At 42.8% G+C, this 6,784-nt stretch overlaps 1 long non-coding RNA gene across 3 annotated transcripts in view; it reads left to right on the forward strand.

The window, feature by feature from the left end:
- The window catches only part of LOC308072949, a 75,379-nt gene that overhangs the window by 22,623 nt on the left and 45,972 nt on the right, over nucleotides 1-6,784 (forward strand). The window lies entirely within an intron of this gene.

Consider the following 6,784-nt stretch of genomic DNA (forward strand, 5'->3'; position numbering starts at 1 on the left):
TTTGAAAGACATTAATTCCAAGGATCTTTGAATACTTTGCAGGTATTAGCAAGCCTTGATGGTGCCCCTAGAAGGCTGCTTGGTAACTAGGATTACCCTTGCTTCAGCAAAGGGGGCGCAAGAGGTGGGGGGATGTGGCTGCCCATCTCTCTCCCCATGCTGGCACTCCTGGCTACTGCTGCAGTGCTTCAAGCATATGGTAACTTTGTACCTCTCCTCACAATAGGACGGCTTGTCCTTGAGTTACCAGTCTGATTTATTAGAGGAAACTGAATCAGCACATGGTTGCTCACCTATGTAGGCTACTGTTGCTTTTCCTACCCACTAGGTGTGAGCTTGGAAAATAGTTTGGAACAGAAGCACAAAGTGGACTTTGAAATGTACTAGCTCACCTGGAGCTCCCAGAACCTGTGTGTGTTTTGCAAGCAGAATATCCCAACTTTTCAACTTCTAGTCTTCATGAGACTTGGAGATGGAAATGGTGGTGTTCGGGGCAATGAGTGGGGTGTAGGGAGTCTTTTGGAAGCAGCAGTAGAGGAAATGGTATGAAAGCACAGGTGGTGTTCATATTGCTTGCCTAAAACTCTTTAAGTCTTGATTAGGTGCTCTCTAATTATTTCCAAGGTTGTAAACCCAATCAGAATTCTGAAAGGAGTTCACCCAGGACCAAGAATTCTGTTTTAATGTTCCTCCTAATACCTTCAATTGTTAATCAAACATGTTTAAAGGACTGGCTGATGTCACTTTTTTTTTCCCTAATCTTCTGTTTCTGGTGATCAGGAGGTATCTTGATATTCAGGGTTTCAGCATTTCAAAGGGCTCTTGTGCTAAATCAGATCTCTTCCCTTACTTTTCAAATGTTAGGAGTTGCAACAAGGCCTGCGTCAACTTTTGGACTGGATTCTAAATACTGACCCGCATCCAAATCTTGCAATTGGTTCCATTTGTTACAATGGGTGGAACTAATTCTTTGGATCCAAGTACAATTAGATGAATCTAGATCATAATTCTGGGCGTTGCACCCAAAAAATATTAAGTTCATTTCCCTTTATCTTCTAGTTCTATTGAGTAACAATAGTCCAGTACTAGCCTTTCCTATTCAAAGTCTGTTATGAGCCACCTCAAAGGCTAATGAAGCCTATAAAGACAGAGAATGAGAACCTGTGAGGGAACAGCATGTCTCCACAAGCCTGCAGAACCAAACTGGTGGAGGAAGGTGGAAATACATGCCTCGGGGAGCATGCAAACAATCCTCTCTTTTATTTTTGCCTAATACTCTGACTTTTGTATTTTAACCCACATTGGATTGTTTTGATTACCTGTTTTGACTCTACCTGCTGTGAAGTGCGCAGCAATGTTTTTGTGTGTTTTTCATCTAGACAGCAGCTTGACCATTGCTTTGTCCTGCAGAAGTGATGCAGGTCCTGTATAGCACCTTGTCAATGTTGGGAAGACTCTGGGACTAATACTTCCGTGCTGGTGTGGAAAGAACAGAAGGCTGTTTATTCTCTGCAACGAGTCTGGGTCTGGTGCTCTCTTTCTGGCTAGATGGCTCCTCTGTCAACAACCTCAGCACCAACTAGAGAACGATGCTGCTGTTTCAGTAGTGCAACTGTTTCAGCATCCAGCTGAAATCTTGAATAACCTAGAACTTTTAGGTTAGTTACTGTCCTGCTAAACTAAAAACCTGAGCTCAGGAGTGACCCTGTGGTGAGGCTGTTGAATGATTTGTTTGCTTTTTTGGGACTGATTCATAAAATAGGCCCAGAGGAAACAGCCAGGAACACATGCTATTCATAATAACACCTCCAGAGAATAGCTCATTTCTTTTTCTCTTCCAGTGGCATTGTTAGGCTTCAGTGTACTTAAAAACAGACCTGGCACAGAGAGTGCAGGTAAGTTAATGAAAGGATGAAGAGTTGTCTTTTACTTAAACAGAGAATAATGATGACTTCTGATGAAACCCTCATAAATTGGCGTTCCTTTTAACGTTCCTTACTGTAGTTTTGAAGAGCTTTGCCTGCTTGCTCCAGGTCTTGAAGACCAGAAGATAATGTCTGGAGTTGCTATGTAGCTGCAGGAGAATGGCACAAGTCTTAGCTTTATGAAGAACATGAGTATTCACGTAGTGCCAGGAGACTCAGCTATAATTCTTTTACTTCACACGGTCCTGGGGAAACAGCTGGAGCATTGTGTACAATTTGCTGGGTACATTTCAGGGAAGGTGTGGACAATGGGGAGATGCCAAAGGAGAACAGGGACTGCAATTGTAGACCTTGAAAGTGTAACCTTAAAGCAAGGAGGGGGAAAAAGCTGACTAAACTGGAATTAAAATAAAGCAAGTACAACAATTTTCTAAATATAACAAGACTCCTGCAGAGAGGGGAGAAAGACACTCTCCATAGCAATGGAGATAGGATGGGAAGTAATGCACTTAAATTGTAATAAGAAAGAGCCAGGCTGGACGCTTGGGAAAGCTTTCTAGTGGTGTAGAGATTGGTACAGTAGTTTGAAGTATCTGGGATTGTCATGGGGTTCCTGGTCACAACAGGGTTTTAAGACTAGGTTATTGAAATATGTTAAAAATAACATACCTCATGTGCAGCTACCAAAAGTAACCAATATTTGCATAGGACGCTTTCTAATAACTGTCTAATGCATCCTTCAAACTTTTTGAGTTTGAGAAACTTATCCACACTATCTTTGCAAACCTGAAGCCTTAGAATAGGGAAAAAGCTTTATTTCAAGCTAAACTACCTCCCCTATTGACTTCAATGAATTTTGGATTGTGCTTGTAGCTACCACAGAAAGACTCTAAACCAGGCAAAGATGCCCGAGGTGTTGATGCCTGAGACCTCACTGAGATGGGTGCTTTGAAATCATGTAAGAGGAAGCAGAGATACTTACTCAAAATGTAATTCTCATGGTGCTTAGTCCACAGTAACCCCAGAGGGAAATGTTAGCTGGTTTTCCCAACACTGATGCTTATTAGACCATGAAATATTTTTCCCTCTGGGAGATACTTAGAAGTGAATTGGACAAAGTGCTGGAAAATGTAGGGTCCTGTATGCTTTGGAGACAGCAAGTTCCATACAGTCAGGGCATCTGAACTGGGTTCAGTTTCCTATTTTGTCACTGATTTATTGTGTACTTGTGTTGATTTTATTTTGAGATCTACCATTGGAAAGAGCAAGAAGTGCTGAGATACTGACTGGAGGGCCTGAAGTGGTGTAGGACCTAGTTCTACTCCTGCTTTCTAGTTTCAAGCCAGCGTTTCAGATAAATTGTGTGTGCAACTTAGCAATGGTGATGCTAAAGTAAAAGACTTAAGCACTTAAATACCTGTGTTTGGAAGTTAGTTGTTAAAGTCTGTAACAAAACTGTGGGCTGGCAATTAGTCTCAGGTGCTCTGGCAAAATGCTTATATCTCAGCTGGCTCCCTGCTTTTTTAAAAGCATTGTTTTACTTTTAGAAAGCGGTATGACATCTGTAACAGCTGTATGAGGGGTTACTTCCATCATTCAGCCATAGAAGAGGCAGCAGTGTGATTAGAATGGTGCCTTTTCTTGCATACTGGCCTAAAGTAGGTGTCAAACTCCTCTTTGCTCAGAAGGTGGTGATGTCTGTTCTTTTGCATTACCTACAGAGAGATCTCTTCAGGAACTTACCCAGAGCCCTGCTCCAAGTGTGTTTTTCCAAGTGGTGTGGTAGGCGTGAGGTCCAGTACAGGTTCTGGCTCCATTTTTAATCTTTTTCAGAGAATAGCTTGAAATTGGTTGGGGTTTTTGTTCCTTAGTGTTCTTATGTAGAATACTATGCTCTGAAGTGCCCTGTTTTGATTGTTGGCATGGCAATGCTACTTACTTTGCTGTTAGTATGTCCTTTCCAGATTGCAACTACGGGGCAGGACTGCAGACTTGCTTTGACTTCTGAGTGTGCACCAAAACCTACTGGAACCCTGAAGATGTTTAAATAAGGCTTAGATATGTGTATCAGAAAAGATTGCTGTTAACGCTCCAAATACTCTTGAATCAGTTGCTCAAAATCAGAGGTCAGAATTTAGGCTGATGGTGGGATTTCTTTTGCATATAGCTGGGGAAAAAATGTAAATGGATCTGAAGGGACTCTAAAAAGCAGAAAAGTGATCTAACACGGTTTAATTCTGTGTTCCTATTTGGGAAAGGCAAAGCCACGGAACCTACCAGAGAGCCTTTTCTATTGTTTTTTAGGTTTGCAGATCCAGTACTTCTGGGTATTTAATTTCTTTGCCTGGCTTTGGCTATCTTGTTTTTATCCTAGCTTCTCACAGCTTCGTTAGACTTGGTTTGGGTCTAATTAATCTGTACAGTCCTTCAACTTTTGGCTGTCTTTCTTACAAATCTGTGTATTGCAGAGACAGAAGAAGCTCCAGGAGGTTTCCTAGCTCAGCATGATACCATACCAACATTAACATCTGCACATGTGACCTTGTTAGCTCAGTATACCACAGGGTAGATACTTTTCTTCTGTCCAATGCATTATTTATTATTAATGAGATTTGCTGTATAAAACAGTACCACTAAATTTCTCCCAGCTAGAAGCCTTACTGTGATGTTAACTTATACACCATAGGATTTGGGGAGAACAGTGCACGAGCAAAACTTTGTATTTGTGTAGTAAGTACAAGCAGGCTTCTTAGTGTCATGGCTTGTTTCTTGTGGGACTTGCTGGAAGCCAAGCTAAGCCTTCTATTTCCAAAACCCTCAGGTAGAAATTAATGAATAACAGAGTAAATAACTCACTGCTTATTTCCTGAAACAAAGAGCACCGGTAAGGTAGAAGGGGTAGCTGCCCGGCAGGAGGCTGGTGGTGCTTTTAGACATATAGGAATGTTGGGAGCGGGTAGGGAGCTAGGGACAAGTGGATACACAGAGCCAAGTCTAAGCGTGGTTTGGACTATGAGACCTTTTTGTCAGGTGTCTGTGCCTCTTCAATGCCTCTTTCAGTTCCTTGATAATAAGCCCATGTTCATGTGGGATCTGACCTCAAGGGAGGTTAACACTTCTACTGAAGAAAGCCAAGTCACACTCCTTTCAATCCTGGATGTTTGCTGTTGCTTGCAAAGCTGTTTCTATTTGTGTTGTCCTTTGGGTGTGATGCCGGCAAGGTGGGAATTGCCTTAAGCTTGGTTTGTTTGGTGAGAGAAGGGAGGCCTGTTTGTCAGCTATGTTCCCTTCTGAACTTCTTCAGCTTTTTCCAGCTTGGTCCCAGACCTCAGGCTGAAGAGGCAGGTGTGAAGTGAGGTGAACTATTAAAAACAAAAAAATTAAACCCAAAAAACAAATCCAAAACACACGGACCAGACTTGCGAGTGGGGGAGGAGGAGGTTTGTTGCCAAGCCTGGGTCGTGTAGAAGGCGATGAGGGTCTGGATCTGTATTTCTGCAACCCAGGGTATTGCTGAGGCCCTGCATGTGCCTCTTAGCAATGCTTTGAGAGGTAGCTGGAGGACACTGGCTACGTCTGGCATGGGAGAGGCTGCTTTTCTCCTTACCTTCAGGGATTTAGTCTGCCTAGAGCAGAACAAATCATGTGGGAGCTGCATAACCAGCTGCCACACACCAGCCCTTCCCCTTTGAGCAGGCTGCCAGACTGGAGCTTTCTTGTTAAACGGGCATTAAGGTCACCCTTGAAATCAATCTCATGCTTGAACTGCAGCCCTTGCATTTGCAAGGTATTTATGCTTTGCAGTACCTCAAGGAGCATCCATGGACACGGGTATCTTTCAGTGTTGACATTGCATAGCACTGGCATAAGAGAAGTGCATTCCCTTCTTGGAGAATTCAGTGGTACCAGGGCTCAGTCTGTCTTTGGATGCAGATGAGAAATATTGGCTTTCTAGATAACAAATAGATTTTTTCAGTTTTGGGTATGCTTTGAAATATGTAGGGTGTTAAAAACAGTGGTATGAAGGCCCACAGGAAAACTCGTATTCAGTCTTTGGTCCTTCATAAGATGGTATAGCCATGCAGTCATCTTCAGTCTGATGGTACAGAGGGCAACAAAGTTTCTGTTTAAGTCTTGTTGAAGGGCAAGAGGGATGAGCACAGAATTGCTTCTTCCACAGAACTTTTTCATACACGATGCTGTAGAGAGAAACTCCGAGAGAGAAGGAAATACAGGTATGGTGCTCACAAATCTTCCAGTGATGCCTTGGGAGTTGCTGCAGCACAACACAGACGTGAAGACATTTGGGTGGTGGTAGCTCAATTACAGAGTGGGGAAGTGGCTTTTGCTCTCCAGCAGGATATGTATTCTCTGCAACAAGATCTTTGTTCTTGTGTAATACTCTTTTCCTTTTTAAGACTTGGAATTTGATGGCAGTCTTCAACAGAAAACAAAGCACAGGCAGCTCTTAACAGAAATTTTGGATAAGATTGCAGAGGAATGAGCAGAGTTAGTTACAATGAGTCCATCCCAACACTGTGGCATGTAGTTGGGCTCGGTGGTGAATTCTCACAACAGAGCTGTTCCCCAAGTGACCTTGCTATCCTAGGTCACTGCTACCCACTGATGCCAAACCATGAGTGGGGCTTAGTGGATGGGAAAGGGAGGTAATGTGGAAAAGGGATGTTTGCCCATTGGACCACTACTGGTCGTGGAACGCTGCTGATGGGTGACTGCCAATGTTACATGGGAAAGTATTTTATTTATCATTTAAGCAGATAAAATATTGCTGTGTCTTCCCAAAATGGTGTTTCATTTTTGCACTTTTCCTGAATAAAGCTGTCCTTGTTTCCTACCAG

The sequence above is a fragment of the Falco punctatus genome, assembly GCF_963210335.1.
Source record: "Falco punctatus genome assembly, chromosome: 13".
NCBI classification, from domain to species: domain Eukaryota; kingdom Metazoa; phylum Chordata; class Aves; order Falconiformes; family Falconidae; genus Falco; species Falco punctatus.